The sequence below is a fragment of the Lactuca virosa genome, chromosome 3 (genome assembly GCF_052849685.1).
Source record: "Lactuca virosa cultivar CGN04683 chromosome 3, Lactuca_virosa_CGN04683_v6, whole genome shotgun sequence".
NCBI classification, from domain to species: Eukaryota; Viridiplantae; Streptophyta; class Magnoliopsida; order Asterales; family Asteraceae; genus Lactuca; species Lactuca virosa.
The window spans coordinates 378,194,661-378,213,482 of NC_136428.1; the positions used below are offsets into that span (position 1 = coordinate 378,194,661).

Here is an 18,822-nt window from a genome sequence, read left to right on the forward strand (position 1 = left end):
TGAATGAACAGTTTATTTGACCAAAGAACTGAGAGATCATGGAAATCAAGACATATCGACATAAAGTACCATTATATCAAACATATAGGTGAAGAAGGTCATCTCATAATAAATAGAGTTTCGTCAAAAGAGAATCTTGTTGATGCTCTCACAAAGGCTCTGAGTATGGTTAAGCATAGTCAACATGCTAGGAGCATTGGTTTGAGAGATGACATTAGTTTAGTAGTTAGATGATTACTTTGAAACTTGCAACATAATAAATGTAATTGATTTGGGTGATTGAATAATAGAGATTATTTATGAGTTTGCTTACTACCTTTGTCAATTATTTTTTCTTGTGTTTCGTTTTGCATGTTTTACTTCCTGAACAATTTGATTATTCGAAGCTCCACAGTTGCTTATACTTTAGGAAGTAAGTAGTGAATGAAGACAGTCATGAATTGGATTGTAGATTGTCTAAGGAGTTTAGAAATGACAATTGTGTTGCTACAACATTCATGAGTACTTAGAAAATGGAGATTTGAGTATTGGATAAACCCAAGCTCAGAGATTTACTTCATCGATTGTATCACATGTATTTCTAAGACGATAATATCTTATATTCTTAAAACGGAGATATATAAGTTGTAATTTACAAGTCGGTTGTACATTGGTATTGCGAAAACACATCAATAACTTGATGTTATAAAACATAGTGTCATGTATGATTTGGTGTGTAAAGGATACAAGCATATGAGTTAAAGTTTATTCTTACCTTTTTTCCCTAATAGGAAAAGCGATATCTTTGGTCCCCTCGGTGATTTGGTGTTGACTTATAGTGATGGGCCCATCCAGGACAAAATTGATGTGTTCAATAAGAAGTCTTATGACGTCATGTAATTTAGTTTTAGACTTATCCAAATGCTAGGCTACTGGATTAGGTGTCTAAGCCAATAAGAAAATTATTATATTCTTGAATTATTAGCAAAGTCCTTTTGGGTTGCCCTTAAACCTAGTAATTAATTGGAATGCTTTTTGGAGAGAGAGATGGATTTATTAATTTATTAAATGGTTAATAAATAAATTAGAAATCAAAATAAATAATTTATTAATATATTTTGAGAATATTATATTAATTAGAAATAGTATTATTTAATTAAATAAATTAGTTAGAAATCAATTGGAATTAATTTTGGGATTAATTCTATTAATTAAAAGTGGAAGGACTAAAGGTGACAATGTTCAAAAGTTGAACATTGACAAATTCTAGAACCTCCCATAAAGGGGACAGTTTCAAGAAGGTTTCTAGAGGTACTCTAGATATTTTCTTGGGCTCTAAGGAAGCTTGGACGCCTTAGAGGTAAAGCAAAAGGATTAGGGTTATCTAAGAGGAACATGCCTTATCTTTAGCTGTAACACCGTAAATTTTGCAATTGAAAAAAATCACATAATTCTTATTAATACATTTCAAGAAAAATCCCAAGTGTCAAATTATTAAAACACATGTTCATAATGGTTTGAATAAGATCCAGGATCGTCAGAAGCATAACTCCATCTCATGTGTGCAATCAAGCCGGTGCCTTCCCGTAATCCTTGAGAAGTACCTGAAACACATAACACATAACACGGTAAGCACGAAGCTTAGTGAGTTCCCCAAAATACCACACACATCTCATCAGCCTCTCATGGATGTATCATGAGTAAGACCCTCATGTCAATGTGTCTAAGTAGAACCCTCCGGTTCCACACCTCGGGTGGACCCTCTGGTCCTACCCCAACAATACATAAGATAATATACGACATAACTGATAAGACTGAATGCATGATATCACATACCTCGGTATAAGCACATACGATCAATATATATACACAGATTAACATAACAACATAGGTCACAAAGACAGTATGCACGATATCATATATCACAATTTAAACAAATAAGACCCTCCGGTCAATAATGTACGAAGACCCTCCGGTCTACAATGTACTGAGACCCTCTGGTCAAGAATGTACTAAGACCCTCCGGTCAATAGCGTAAATAAGACCCTCCGGTCAGTAACAAGAATAAGACCCTCCGGTCACGCATAAATTACCGCACAGGTAAGTATAGTGAGAAGACTCACCTCGGATGGCGGACAGATCCTATAAATGTTTCAGTTGTTCTCCGGCCTCTAACACTGAGTCAAACCCACAGTTAATCTCATTAGGATCTAAGATCAAAGCTTCACATATTAGGTCTAAATATGGTCCACTATTCCGGCCCGTAAATAACCCATGCCCAATGGGCCCACCAAGGCCCAATACCAAATGGATCCACAAAAGTTCACTAATGGCCCAACTATGGCCCAGTTTTCCAAATTGGGCCCAAACCCTCATATGGGCCTTACCCTAAAACCCATTTAAATATTCTAATCCACATGATTGCTCTTGGATGGCCCATCAATAGCCCAATCACCAAGCCCAATAGAAAGGCCCAACTCAAGGCCCGAGCAAAATTAGGGTTTTCACATAAACTGACGATTAGGGTTAAGTGTTTCTCACTTAACCCATCAAGGAATTAACCCATTAAGGACTTAACCCATTATTTCCATCACTCCACTAGGCCATTCATGCAATGAAGTCGGACATAATTCACAATATCACTCTAACAGTCCAACCACGGGTCGCGATAAAAATCCAAACTAACAAACCCAAAATTAGGGTTTTCTAAACCCTAATTAGGGTTTCTAGCCCAATAACGAACCAGCCCATCAGAAGGTTAAGTGTCTAGGTCCATTAGGGTTCCACTAGGCTAGGCACCATCCACTGCCACCTCGGGCGGTGGTGATCGGCAGCGGTTCATGGCAGCAGGCGGCGGCAGCCACCATTTCCAATGATGGTGGTGATGGTTCCTTTCCAAAAAGTGCATAAATGACCTCACACATAGGATACACACATCCACAGCCACCACCCACGGTGGCTGGTGGCGGCCAAGGGTGGCAGAAAAACGAAATGGGTGGCAGTCACCACCTTGAAGTAGTGGTGGTGGATTTTTTCGGTCTATTACTCGTATATAACACCCCAAACACTGCGAACAACCTAAGTACTTGACCACACACATAATCAGCCACCCCACAGGTGGATGCCATAACCGAAATAGATAAAAACGGTGGCCATAAGGTCACTGGCGGCAGGAGGCAACGTCCCACGACGTCTAACCGAGAGAAACGAAGAAGAAGAAGGATGATGGGTGGCTAGAAGTCTTACCGAAGGCTTCCTCCTTGTGCACTAATTTCACAGCGACGCAGACAGTTATTTAAAGGTCTCGATGGTTTCCTGATTGCACACGACACCTCTGGCAGCAGGTGTCGTGAGGGCGACATGCGTCGGCACTGAAGCGGCGGCGACGACTCTTGGCGTTGCAATGGCGGCAGATGGCACTCCCATGGCGGCGGCTGTAGTGTATAGCTCTAGATTTAGGGTTGTTTCAATAGAACAAGACGTGGGGAAGGGATACGGGTTAGTCTCGTATCTCATTTCTAACTTTGTGCCAATTCTCCAAATTTGGTCCCTCCTCCTCAAAACATTTTCAACTTAAGTGCCATATTTACCAATCAACCCCCTATCCTTAATAACTCATAACAATACAATGTTGGATTAATGTATAAGTCCATAACTATAACTGGTAAGACTTGACCCGACCCGGCATGGTCCATTTGGGTTGCATGGCATCGGGACAATTGGATAGACAAGATGAGGAAAAAGGATACTAGTGATTTATATTAATATATTATAAGTTCAAATATATTAATATATAATCATATTATTTAATTAGTATTGATCAAGAATTAATTTATAATTAATTAAGTGATCAAAAGGAACTAATTAAATATGGACTCTAAGATATATGTGTGTGATGGGCCAAGTTCATTTAGGTTGGGCTAAGCTTTCATGGATAGTCCATGGAGTGTTTAACCCATGGATCATATGAAATGAAAGGTCATGGGTATTAGGGTTTAACCCTAATCTCCACACTATATAAAGATGTCCTTGGTTGGTGAAATGGGCACTAGTGTGTGTACACAAAAGGGCAATGCCGATTTCACTAGAGAGAACCAAAGTATCCTTATTCTCAAGGTTATTCCAAGTGTTCATGGTGTTGTGTGAACCATTTGAGGTGTCATACTTGGGGCACTAGGCACTCAAGCTTCATGAAGACAAGTTACATCAAAAAAAGGTATGTATTCTATCTATTTTATTACCCAAGTATATGATATTTGTATGCTAGTATAGGGTAATATCATGGAAACTTCATATTTGCATGTATAATAGAGAAAACATAGATCCAAGGTATTTAGGGTTGTATGTGCACCATAGGATGTTGTAGTATACTAAAACCCAACAGGATCAATTGCATTTGCTATAATATTTGTCCTTTCTAAATTTTTCCAAATGCCCAGAGGCATTAAGAAGGGAAAAGGTCTAGAATTGGATATGACTAAAATGATTAAGCAATTGTCGAGGACAATCTACGGTTTACCAAAGATTGGTTGCTCAGGGACAATTGGAAGTATAGTGCTAATTTTGGAAGGACCATATTGACATATTCTGAAAAGAGGCATCTCTTGTTCAGAAGTGATAGTCAAAATGAGAATATGGAGTTGTCTCCATAGGTGGAAGTTATCTGTGTAAGATTAGAAAACTTAATGCAAGAAGCATGTCCAAAGCAATGTACTTTGAATATGAGACTTAGTTTCCATGGAGTTGATCTCCATTGGAATACCTTATAATGACTGTTGACAAGTCTTTGTGACTTTGTACATATTCATTACAGGAGGGTCAGTGCATATAAGTTTAAAATCTAAACAGATTTCGATAAATGATAGGAATTTGAAGTTCTCACATTTTTCAATAAGGATTTGGGAGTGTGAAATTAGAATCATTGAAATTATGTTCAATTGGTTTATTTCACAAAGTAAGGATCATAGACAAACATAGAGTGCATACTTGGTGTATGGCGAAGCTATTGTTTAGAAAAACATAGTGTACATGCTTGGAGCATGGGACAACTAGTGTTTTTAATTCAGGTATAAAGTTGATAAAACCGAAACAATGAAATAATGAGTAATCAGTATGGTGATAAATAAAAGTGGTCTATTTATATTCATAGGGTTTGATACCATATTTGATTCATTTATTCTTGTGTTTCATTTTGCATGTTTTGACTTCCAGAATAAACTAGGCCATTCTTCCTGAATGACTAAGTTATTCAAACTATCCACAGGCGGTCATATGTTGGAAGTAGATATGAATCAAGACTGTCATGGGTTGTCTTGTAGAGGTCTAAGATGTTGGACAAAGCGGTGCTACAACACTCATGAGTGCTCATATGTTCTGAGTATTGGATTCAACCCACGCTCATTTGAATCACTTCATGGATTTTATCACGAGTGATCATGAGACGATAATATCTTATATTCTTAAAACCTAGAGATATGAGTTGTTACTATGAGTTGGTTATACATTGATTGCACGAAAACGCATTGGTAACTCGATGTTATAAAATGCGCCTTTGTGTATGATTCAACAAGTAGTAGAACAAGCCATATGAGTCGAAGTTTATGCATTCCTTTTACCTTCGGGATAAAAGAGATATCCGTGGGCCCCTCGATGATTTAGCGATGACACATGTGAGTGCTTGGCCAAGCCAGGACTGATTTGATTTGTTCAATCAGTCAGTCATCCTAAATCGGAAATCGGGAAACAACAAATGGACAGAGAGAATGAATGATAATCCATGTCTCAGTCCATATGATATCTAGAATGGAGGAATATATGATCCCTTATCTAATGGACAAGTCATTGACAAATGTTAGAGTTCATCGGCAAGGTCAGAGTTCGACAGAAGCTTTTGAGAGCTACGATTGCTAGTCGGGGTTTGAAGTCATACTCAATAATAGTTTTAGACTTATCCAAGTGGGAGACTGTTGGATTAATGTCTAAGTCCATAACTATAATTGGTAAGACTTGACCCGACCCGGCATGGTCCATTTGGGTTGCATTGCATCGGGACAATTGGATAGACAAGATGAGGAAAAAGGATACTAGTGATTTATGTTAATATATTATAAGTTCTAATATATTAATATATAATCATATTATTTAATTAGTATTGATCAAGAATTAATTTATAATTAATTAAGTGATCAAAAGGAACTAATTAAATATGAACTCTAAGATATATGTGTGTGATGGGCCAAGTTCATTTAGGTTGGGCTAAGCTTTCATGGATAGTCCATGGAGTGTTTAAACCAAGGATAATATGAAATGAAAGGTCATGGGTATTAGGGTTTAACCCTAATCTCCACACTATATAAAGATGTCCTTGGTTGGTGAAATGGGCACTAGTGTGTGTACACAAAAGGGCAAGACCGATTTCACTATAGAGAACCAAAGTATCCTTATTCTCAAGGTTATTCCAAATGTTCATGGTGTTGTGTGAACCATTTGAGGTGTCATACTTGGGGCACTAGGCACTCAAGCTTCATGAAGACAAGTTACATCAAAAAAAGGTATGTATTGTATCTATTTTATTACCCAAGTATATGATATTTGTATGCTAGTATAGGGTAATATCTTGGAAACTTCATATTTGCATGTATAATAGAGAAAACATAGATCCAAGGTATTTAGGGTTGTATGTGCACCATAGGATGTTGTAGTATACTAAAACCCAACATACAAGTCCCAACAATTACCAACCAGCCCCCACCTCTAGAAATATTTACAAAGTAGCCCGGAAATTACACTTTAACCCTCAAAATCCATAATTAAATCAATTTGCTCCCCGCTCAATATTATTTCACCCCGCTCAATATTATTTAATTCAGGTCTATAATCCATTTATAAATATTTATCTACTTATTTAATCAATAAACAGGATGTTACAATTCTCCCCCACTTAAATTAGATTTCGTCCTCGAAATCATTCCTCACCCTCCCTTACAAGCCCGCCGACTTGAACGACATGGCCACAAGCCCGAGCATAACTCCAGCCGTTCAATCCAACAAAGTTATCTCAGCCAACCATATGTACATGCAACTACTAAGTTCGCTTTACTCCAACCTATATTACATCCGATCTGTAGTCACACATCATTCCAACCTCTTTCGTCTAACACTCACTAACTTTATGCGTGCTGCGGTCCTTCTCAAGCCAAATGAACTGACCCTCCTAGGTCTAGAACATCATATGGAAACCTTAACCTCTCAAAAGAAATCCATCAGGATTCTGAAATCTTAACTTATCTATCCTTTACTCAGATTGGGCCAAACTCAAACTCGAGAGTCCGGTTCAACAACAGAATTGGAATCACTCATCTCCAATCAGATACTCAACTCACGACCCGTGATCCGCGAATCTACGCGTACATTACTCTCCAATGCCTTCCGAATTACGACAACCTCTTCATAATTCGAGATATAATGGATCCCAACCATCATGGAGACCCCGGTCTCGCCCCTGGTCCGACCACCAGTCTCCCAAAGACTCAGTTGGTAAGGCTACCCAAGCCTAAGAACTCCTCTGCGCCATGCTCTGACTAGTGAATACCACGGCTCCCCGCAGTATTATAGCACCCTCTTACTGACTAATGAGTGCTACAGTTCCCTTCAGACTTACGACATTCTCACACCGAATCGTGAATGCTACGGCTCCCCGTAGGCTTACGACACTCACTCACTAACTTGTGAATGCTACGGCTCCCTGCAGGCTTACATCACTCACTCACCCGCCGTGGGCTCTCTCCTTGGTTTTTTCCTAATATTACAAAGTGATTACTCCCACCTGGATCCTTCCATTCTCTTACCACCCCCACAAGCTCATCATTAAGCCATCACCATACTGCGCTCATTGAACTCATGCTCCGCGATCCATCATGGACAGGTGCACCCACCCACCCAGACTGAGCGTCACTACTTCTGACGACAATTATCGCAACAACGCACTTTCTCTCGATTCAATTCACATTCTTGGACAATCCCCATCCGATGTTAATTAGTTGATGGGTTCCCACTGGAACAATAGTTACTCGGTACTCCAGTTGCCATCTCATAAACTCGAGTCTCAAAATAATCCAGCAACTTAGGGTATCATACTCGGATACCCCGTTACACCATCACAGAATCTCACGCTCGCTTGCCTCAACCACTGATCTTCCACTCACGGCATCATACTCAGATACCGTGATACACCATCACAGAATCTCATAATGTCTTGCTACGACCATTGATCTTCCTCCTCACACAACTCATAACCTCGAAATACTCCACTCACAAATTGAAACGCTGAGGAACAATGACTGAGAACATGTTGACGACCATCCGAAACCCCATCCTCTTGCTGATCAAAACCCATGCGAAGCTACTCATACCAACTCTAAAACTAATTGAAAAATCGATTGCTGCTCCTCCCGGAGTATAGATAACAATCTATTCATTGAATTGCCAGATCCCGACAATTGAAACTGGACCTCAAAGCACCAACCCCCTCGAGCTCACCCATTGCAACTCCGAAGAGTCCCCGACCACCATAAGAGCCCTGACCCACGACTACTCGCCGTCGATACTCTCGTTCTTTTCTGAACACGTACCATATGCATCATCTCGCTCTGTACCTTGTCTCGTCCACCAATAAACCCAAGTCTCATATGTTCGTACCGCAAATCCCCATAACCAAATCTTCTAATCGAAAATTGAACATATTGTTGTTCCCCTCAACAGAATAGCCAGTTCTCCCCCACTCAGGGTTCAACCATCACCAATTGAGATATCAACAGTCTACTCCACAGACTGTTTCACCAGATATGCTACACTTGACTCTTGAAACGTACTACGTAACACTAGATGATCTTCCAAAGAAAGACCAAGCAACTCCATATCTCCTGAATCTCAGATTAAATCCTCGGAACTACCCATTGTGACTGTCTCCAGTCACCCAGAACCTCGTCCTGCTGCACATGAAATTACCCCGACAGTCCTAGAATAGCACTATCCCCTTTCCTGGAAATAATGGAATATCACACACTTCGTTCTCTGAATCCTCGATCATCACCCCACTGCAAGAATCGACATAGCACGGGAGACCTTATCCTCGCAGTCAATCCACTGCATAGCGCGAGAGCCAACAACTCGATATACTCCTCTCGTTTTCCTGAAACAGTTGCTGGTATGCAACTTACCAAACTCAAACAAGGCATACTCGAGCCCTCGTTAGTCACAGTACTCACTGACGACCCTTCCCAACATTAGAATGTAACTCAATGCTCTCATACAACAAAATACTCTTGGTGCCAATATCGCAACTCCCTGGTGCCACACAGGATCTTCTTCTAATCTATGACATCAGAAATTGACTCACCCATCCTCTTAAAATGGAAAAACAAAGGAACAATATAATCCTCAAAATAGAACCTTGACATCACAGGCCATCGCCTGACCACTCAACACAGACTGCAATCCTCCATGATGCATCATCTCCACCCCTATTTGAGTCTGGCGACTCCAACTAGCACCTCACCAGTCAAAACCCTCGAGATCTAAACTCAAATGTGGTATACTCCATTTCAGCTCAACCGACATGGCCCTTTAGCCCCATAATCTCCCATCTCCACTCCCAGTCTTAATAATCACAACCGGGTAACTGATAAAGGCGAAATCACACTTTGCTACGAATCATGGTACCCAAAACATTTATCTTCTCCTCATCCTGCTACTTAGAACCTCCATAATTCTCCCTGTTTCGAGTATGGGTCCTCTGCTTTCAGTAGTATGGGCCCATACTACCTGCCACATCTACCCATACTTTCCATACGGAGCGTCCCAAATTTTCTAAGTAACTGCTCAACCTTCTCGATCACCATTTCCATTACACATGCTCACCCTCTAGCGAATAATCATCTCTAAACAGCATACTCATCGGACTAGGATTACTCTCTAGGTTCTCACACTTCTCTGCCATCAGCTGCTGAAGAACTCCTTGTGATGTCAGCCACCTACCTCCTGAATATCGTTATATTCACTTAGTAGCTGACTCCCATCATTTGGGAGTTCCACAAAGCACAAAGCAAGCAACATTCGGGCAGCGAATAACCAACACATGAAACCACTCTAGCATACCACTCCAATCGCTCTTTTCATAACTCAAAAGGCATCACCGAACTCAGGCAATCCTACCTCTTGTGGATTTCTAGCTACTCTCTCAGTAGATTCCTCAAATGCTCATCTAGGTATCTCTCCTAGATTACTCCTCTACTCAAGACTCCCTTTAAAAGGTTCCTGCTAGGTACTTCTACTCAGCACATATAGAGCAAATAGCAGATAATATCAATTAATAGCATCCTCTAGGCTAGGGCATCATGAATCAGGCAACTCTAGCCCTAATTTCTGAAATACCTAGCCTATCATCTAGCATGCAGCTCTAATATCTCATAAAAATCTCATAATAGAAACAAATAATGGTATTTTGGGAAATCACCGTTCGGGCTCTGGCCGATTGTACACACTGCTCCATCTCGTTTTCTCTTTAAAACTCTTACTCGTTTTAGAAAAATCATTTCTTTTTAGAAAATTTTCTCAAATCCTCAGTTTGAGTTTAGAGATACCTGAGAGCACATCTGAATCCCTCAAACCGAGGCTTTGATACCAACTTGTAACACCGTAAAACTTTCATTTGAAAAAAAAATCACATAAGTCTTATTAATACATTTCAAGAAAAATCCCAAGTGTCAAATTATTAAAACACATGTTCATAATGGCTTGAATAAAATCCAAGATCCTCAGAAACATAACTCCATTTCATGTGTACAATCAACTTGGCGCCTTCCCGTGATCCTTGAGAAGTACGTAAAACACATAACACATAACATGGTAAGCACGAAGCTTAGTGAGTTCCCCAAAATACCACACATATCTTATTAGCCTCTCATGGCTGTATCATGAGTAAGACCCTCCGGTCAATGTGTCTAAGTAGAACCCTCCGGTTCCACACCTCAGGTGGACCCTCTGGTCCTACCCCAACAATGCATAAGATAACATACGACATAACTCATAAGACTGAATGCATGATATAACATACCTCAGTATAAGCACATACGATCAATATATATACACAGATTAATATAACAACATAGGTCACAAAGACAGTATGCACCATATCACATATCACAATTTAAACAAATAAGACCCTCCGGTCAATAATGTACGAAGACCCTCTGGTCTACAATGTACTGAGACCCTCCGGTCAAGAATGTACTAAGACCGTCCAGTCAATAGCGTAAATAAGACCCTCCGGTCAGTAACAAGAATAAGACCCTCCGGTAACACATAAATTACCTCACATGTAAGTATAGTGAGAAGACTCACCTCGGATGGGGGACAGATCCTATAAATGTTGCTGTTGTACTCCAGCCTCTAACACTGAGTCAATTAATCTCATTAGGATCTAAGATCAAACCTTCACATATTAGGTCTAAATATGGTCCACTAATCCGACCCATAAATAACCCAAGCCCAATGGGCCCACCAAGGCCCAATACCAAATGGATCCACAAAAGTTCACTAATGGCCCAACTATGACCCAGTTTTTCAAATTGGGCCCAAACCCTCATATGGGCCTTACCATAAAACCCATTTAAATATTCTAATCCACATGATTGCTCTTGGATGGCCCATCAATAGCCCAATCACCAAGCCCAATAGAAAGGCCCAACTCAAGGCCCAAGCAAAATTAGGGTTTTCACATAAAATGACGATTAGGGTTAAGTGTTTCTCACTTAACCCATCAAGGACTTAACCCATTAAGTCCATCACTCCACTAGGCCATTCATGCAATGAAGTCAGACATAATTCATAATATCACTTTAACAGCCCAACCGCGGGTCCCGATAATCAGCCACCCCACAAGTGGATGCCATAACCGATATAGATAAAAACGGTGGCCATAAGGTCACCGACGGCAGGCGGCGACGTCCCACGATGTCCAACCGAGAGAAACGAAGAAGAAGGATGATGGGTGGCTAGAAGTCTTACCGAAGGCTTCCTCCTCGTGCACTAATTTCATAGCGACGCACACAGTTATTTCCCGGTCTCGACAGTTTTTCGATTGCACACAGCACCTCCGGCAGCAGGTGTCGCGAGGGCGACATGCGTCGACACTGAAGCTGCGGCGACAGCTCTTGGCGTTGCAATGGCGGCAGATGGCACTCCTATGGCGGCTGTAGTGTATCGCTCTAGATTTAGGGTTGTTTCAATAGAACATGATTTGGGGAAGGGATACGGGTTAGTCCCGTATCTCATTTCTAACTTTGTGCTAATTCTCCAAATTTGGTCTCTCCTCCTCAAAACATTTTCAACTTAAGTGCCATATTTACCAATCAGCCCCTACCCTTAATAATTCATAACATACAAGTCCCAACAATTACCATCCAGCCCCCACCTCTAGAAATATTTACAAAGTGGCCCGGAAATTACAATTTAACCCTCAAAATCCATAATTAAATCAATTTGCTCCCCAACACCAACACCCGGCTCAATATTATTTAATTCAGGACTATAATCCATTTATAAATATTTATCTACTTATTTAATCAATAAACGGGATGTTACATTAGCCTCCCTATTACCTATATGAAACCCGTTGGGTTTAATTTTCAGAATTCACTTCATTCCAAAGAGAAAATCCAAAAATTTCCTTCCTTTTCCTATGTTCTATTAAGCCTCCAAGTTGCTAGGGTTTGGGTGTGAGCATTAGAAGCATGAGATTTCTACTGCTTCCTTTCTGAAGACCAACAAATAAGGAATATTAGTTTATTTTCTATAATAAACTAAAGGTATGTATTTTATAATAACCCTTTCTTAATTTCAAAAATAGCAACATACTTTTAGGGTTCTTGATATTCAATAGTTTTTTTGCAAATCATAGTGAGAACATAGATCTTTTAGGTTTCATGTGAACTTAGGGTTTAAGTTTTTCTGCCAAAATAATATTTTTGTAACCTAAGAAACCTTTCATATAGAAGAATTCTACATAGATCTATTAGATTTGCTAAACATACTCATGTCTACCCTTATTTACATGGATTTTGTGAGTTTTTATGCTATTATAAGAGGCTGAAAACCATATACTTCTGTTTGGTAAAGATGAACCTGATCCTTATGTGTTGATTTTGATTTATGGGTGATTTATACTGATGTTACTTGTGTATGATAAATAAAAACTTAGCATGTTTTAGTTCTAGTTTTTATTTATTATTAATCAAGTTCTGTGTGATAATTGATCATTCTAATTGCATGAATTTGTAACCTAATTGTTTATGCTCATTAAATAATTAGAGTTAGGATTAATCACATCTTAGATAAAGTAGTTAAAGCTAGTAACTTTAATTGTGTTAAAGAGCATAATTAATCTTAAATTGTGCTTAGTTGCTTAACTTGATCATAAAAAGCTAACTACTATCATTCATAGTCCAACTTGTGCTCAATATTGATTTGGTGTTTAACTTGTGATTGATCATTACATGGTAATTCATAAATTTGTATGTCTAGATAGTTGATCATGAAAGCTAGTTAACAATTTGGTAATCAATATATTCCATCCACTAGAAATAAACCATAGGAGAAGGGGAAATCAGAACTGAATAGAAGCACTCTTTAAATCTTGAAGTAAATCCATTTTATTTGCTTTTTTAGTTGTTGATTTGAATTAAGTTTTTTGATCTTGAAAATCAGGAAAAACCACCAATTTAAGTTTATTTTCATAGTTTATTTAGAAGTAGTTATTTTAGTTAATTATATTATATTCCCTATGTTCGAAACCCGACTTACCCAAGTTATTCTATAGTCCAACTAGGTACACTACCTATACGTGCATAAATTAGGTAAGTTAGTTAGGTTATAATTTTAAAACACATAAGTACTTTTGTGCACATCAAGTTTTTGGCGCCCTTGCCGGGGAACGACTTATTTTATTTTTAGTTTAATTTCTTTTAGTTATTCGATCCGTTTTGTGGGTAAAACCGCAAAAAGTTAATTTTCTACATTTATTTTTCCATTTGAACACCCACTACGTCATGGGCATCTTGACCAGGTCGCGGTTTCATCTCAGTCAATTTTTATTTTATTTATTTTTATTCGTTTTACACGTTTTGTTTTATTTTGTTTTTGTGTAAGTGATTTATGACCCGAGGATCTAACACTCCAATAATACCACCATTGAAAAAAAATCCAGAATCAACTTTCCACAAGAAGAAGGACAAGAAGGTCGGTGAGTCTAGCAACATTGTTCAATCTGAAAAATTCAAACTTTTTGAAAAGAATCCAAGCAAGAAGGAAGTAGGATATGAGCTAGAAACATCTACTGAATAAAGTTCAGAGGACGAGATAAAAAGTGAGGTTGAAGAGATGGCGGACATCACTAGAATGACTATGGGAGATTACAAGAAGCGGACACGTGAGGAAAATGGTCCAGGGCTTGTACCACCCGAGATTCCAGTTGAAAGAAGTTTTGAGCTCAAGGGGTACATTCTCTCAATGCTCAAGGACATACCTTTTTCCAGGAAAGAATACAAAGACGCATTCAAACACATCGATGAAGTAAAGGACATTGAAAACTAATTCAATGTTCTAAACGTGCCACGAGACTCGGTGTTTCATCATATACTTCTGGTGACATTTACCATCGACGCTAAAGTTTGGTTAATATCATTCGCGCCCGGATCCATTACTACTTGGGCCAATCTTCGTGAAGCCTTCATTGAGCAATTCATCCTACCTTCAAAGATATCCAAAGTCAAAAAGAAGATTACTAATTTCCAATAAAACGATGGCGATTCCTTATATGAAGCATGAGAGAGATACAAATGGTTGCTTAGGAGTTGCCTAAACATAATCTAAATGTCCAACAAGAAGTGTCCATTTTCTTTGTTGGGGTGAATGTTACAAGAAGGAAACTTCTTAATTCTCAAGGACCAATGGCAAAGAAAGAACCGACCACCATTAAAGAATTAATTTAGGAATTTGCGAAGCACTCACACGAATATCATATCCCACGTAAGGATGTTACCAGAGGTAAAGGATATGGAGGGAACGATATAATGACTGAAATCATTTCTAAACTGGAGAATATAAATAGCGTAATGCCGAAATTGGATCAATATATACACACTATAAGAGTAGGATGTGACAATTGTCATGGGCCACATTTCATGAAGGATTGCGATTTGAATGAGCATGAAAATAAGAAAGCGCAAGTGTTTTACTCTAGTGGTGGAAATATGATGAAGTTTGGAGAAAGACGAAAAAGGAATGGTTGCCCTATGATGAGTACAAGAAACAAAAGTACGAGAAATATAGACAAACTTGTCGAGGTTACTACCAAAAAGAACAACCACCACCCGAGAAGAAGATGGATTTTGATTTAATACTTAATAGGTTTATGGAAGCCTATAAGAAAAGACATGATACTACTGATGATAATGTGAGAAATCATAAAGCTTGCATCAAGAACATTGAGCCTCAATTAGGCCAATTAACGACACTTGTTAACGAGAGGTTACCACCTAGAAATCCAGACCCAAAATCACAACCTCATGTAATGGCGATTTACATTGATCAAGAAGTTCATTCCGAGCCATTAATGATCTATGATACAACTACTAAAAAGCCCAATTCATATTTTGAAGCAAAGAAGCCCGAAGCAGAAAATGCAAAATCTGAGTCGAGTTCTGATGATTCACCACGTCGTGGTGACCGTGCCACGTCGTGCTTACTGGAGAATCAAAATTCTTCTCCTTTAAATGCATATCAACCATCTTTACCATTCCCATCTCAAGCCGTTAAGCATAATCTTGAACCAGAACAAAAGAAGTTCATGGAACAAGTACTATCTCTCTCAACTAACCCTCCTTTCCTCAAATCCATGGCTAATCAAAAAGAGGTAGAGAAAGCATCCTCAATCGTGCTAAATGAGTTATGTTCAGTTGCAATCATCAAAGGGTTGCAAGTGAAAATGGAAGATCTGGGTCAACTAACTTTTCCTGGTGAATGTGGCAATTCCACTTCCGTATATGCTTTAGTCGATTCGGGGTCAAGCATCAATCTTATACTATATACTTTCTACAAGAAACTTGGTCTACCAAGGCTCCAAGACACAAAGGTGACACTTCGAATGGCTGATCACTCAATCACTAACCCACGTGGATTCATTGAAGATTTGTTGGTGAAAGTTGGGAAATTTATTTTCCAATTGATTTTGTCGTATTCGACATGAAAGAAAACGAAGACCTTCCCATAAATTTGGGAAGACCTTTATTGAGTACCACAATATCCCTTGTTGGCATTCATGAATCAAAGCTCACACTTTGTGTAGAAGATGAAGAAATTACTTTTTGAAATGAGTCACAGAGAGAGTTCTGACATGCCACGAGATGAAGTGCTAAGGATGAATAATTTGGAAGGAGAAAATTTTAATGAGAAAGAAGAGATTGAAAATCATATGGAAAAAGTAAAATGTTTCAAACCAAGAGCTTCAATTCCTATGACGTTTGAGGTGTTCGTGTTCACTACACCAAAGGCTCAATTGGAAGAGGTAAGTGACATAGAAGAAGACGATTCAGGTAATAATGGTAATATAAATGATGAAGAATTGGGTGAAGAATTAAATGAGTTATTAATTAAGAGGATGGAGTTAGGCAAAGAAGATCATAAAGAAGATGAAAATAAGAATACAAGGATGAAGGGAAAACCAAGAGGATTAAACGTGAACATGAAGAACGCACTGATCAAAAGAAGAAAGAAAAATCGAAGAAGGCGTACATGCGAAGGGATCAAGAATAGAAGTGCAGATGGAAAGAGTAAAAGGAGGAAAGGGAGGTCCCACTCCCAACCGCAACAACATAGAGTGGCAAGGAGTCCGATTCACGACTCCTCAAAAAGAAGCACTTCTCGGGACGCAACCTAACTTTTAAGAGTTTTTGTTTTTCTTTTTAGTTTTTATTTTAGTTAACCAAATGATCATGTGTTTCTCTAGTCTTTTAATCTTATTTTCTTATTTTGTAGAACAAAAGTGAAGCAGTAAAGGAGCTTATTTGATGAAAAGGCTGTGCGAGTTTTAGAAGATTATAATTGAAGACTATATTATTGAATAAGTATGGGGTTCCCACTAGATGAAGAGAAGAGATTTGAAGGAATTTTACAAAAGGAAAAGGTCATGAATGGTCGTAATCCATTTAGAAGAAACAATGCATACTTTTGGCTCTTAATGATGTTCTGAGAAGCCACCACGACGTGGCTATCATATCCACGCCATTACATTTGTTTTTATCATGACTGAATTCCATCATACCTATAACCACGATGTGGCATCACTAGACCACATCGTGGAGTTGACGACTTCTTACTTGATACCACGACGCGGCGTTGCTTTCCCATGTAGTGGCGCACGTTCAACACACTTCTAGAAGATGGTTTTTTGGTTTATTTATATCCGACATATTTACATTTACGCGAGAAGAGTCCAGAAGTATCGTTTCTAGCGAATTTTACGAGATGTCCACCACAAAAGTTTCAGAATTCGATCTCGCCACCGCTATCCCAGGGGAGTCTGTTCCAATTTCTCCCCTTTAATTTCATGTATTTTTATTGCTTAAGCATGCAATAGGGACATTGCGACATTTAAGTCTTGGGTAAGGGTTGATGATCCGATGTGTTATTTGTAATAATAATCTAAAATTGAATCCAGTTAAAGAAATCTGTTGATGTGTTATGTTGAGATCTAGGTTGCTAGTATTCTGTGGGACGATCCGATGTGAGTTTCGCTGTTTATTTGAGCCAATATATATGTTATAGTGTATTTGTGGCTTCCCTGTCCTAGTGAAATCATGAAACTAAAACACGGCCTTGCTTAGTTTGAGGGTCATAATATGTTTAGCATCGTGTACCATAAATGTATCCAGGAGAGCTTATGTAGTCATTACACCTTAGACTAATAGCACTAACCAATAAGGGTTGAAGTTAAGTTCCCTTGATTAAGCATACGTTTTTTTAGGTTTTTTTAGTTTTGAGTGAAAAAAGTGAGAAAAAAGAAAAAAATAGTGAAAAAAAAATGAAACAAAATTGGTAATGTTAAAAAAACTTGCAAAAGTTTGAGTAAATAAAGAGTCTATAAAGCTATGAATATGAAGAAATATCATGAAGAAAAATTTGAAATCATTGAAGACTCAAGAATAAGGCAATTGGCCAAGTTATAATTATTTATTGTAACTTTTCTTTCTAGGTTATTTTGCCATATGTATGCTTGGTAGCTTAACCAAAATTACATTGAGGTTAAGAAAGTTTTCTAGGGATGTATTATGAGGGATGCATAAAATGAATGTTGTTCAAAAGAAGTAAGGAAGTGTTTATGAAGATCATAAGTATTTAGCATTGGGGAAGTTCTTATGAAAATTAGACAAAAATACATGCATTGCGGTCTTGATGTAATGGAGAGGCTCAAAATGGAATGTATTGTGCAATGTTGGTAGCTAGGGTTTTGATATGATAATAATAAAAATCAGGTTTGCTTGAGGGCAAGCAAAAGCCAAGTATGAAGTATTTTGATATGTACATATTTAATCATATAATTCGTACACTATCTTAATACTTTTAGCTACAATAATGCTTAATTTGGGAGATAAGGTACTTATTATGGTTATAATTTGTTTTGTAGTAGCAAAAACTTGCTCGGGATAAAAAGGAAGCAAATGAGGAGCTAGAAGCAGGAATGAATGAGCTAAAGCAAAAAGAAGAAGAATAAGGCTTGAAGACTGAAGA

General features: G+C 38.5%; 1 non-coding gene across 1 annotated transcript; it reads right to left on the reverse strand.

Moving 5' to 3' along the window:
• Positions 1 to 14,799: 14,799 nt before the first annotated feature.
• Positions 14,800 to 14,905, reverse strand: LOC145168000 (small nucleolar RNA R71). Its single transcript, XR_013741596.1, has one exon. It is a non-coding gene; the product is annotated as a small nucleolar RNA R71 (small nucleolar RNA).
• Between the last annotated feature and the right edge of the window lie 3,917 nt (positions 14,906 to 18,822).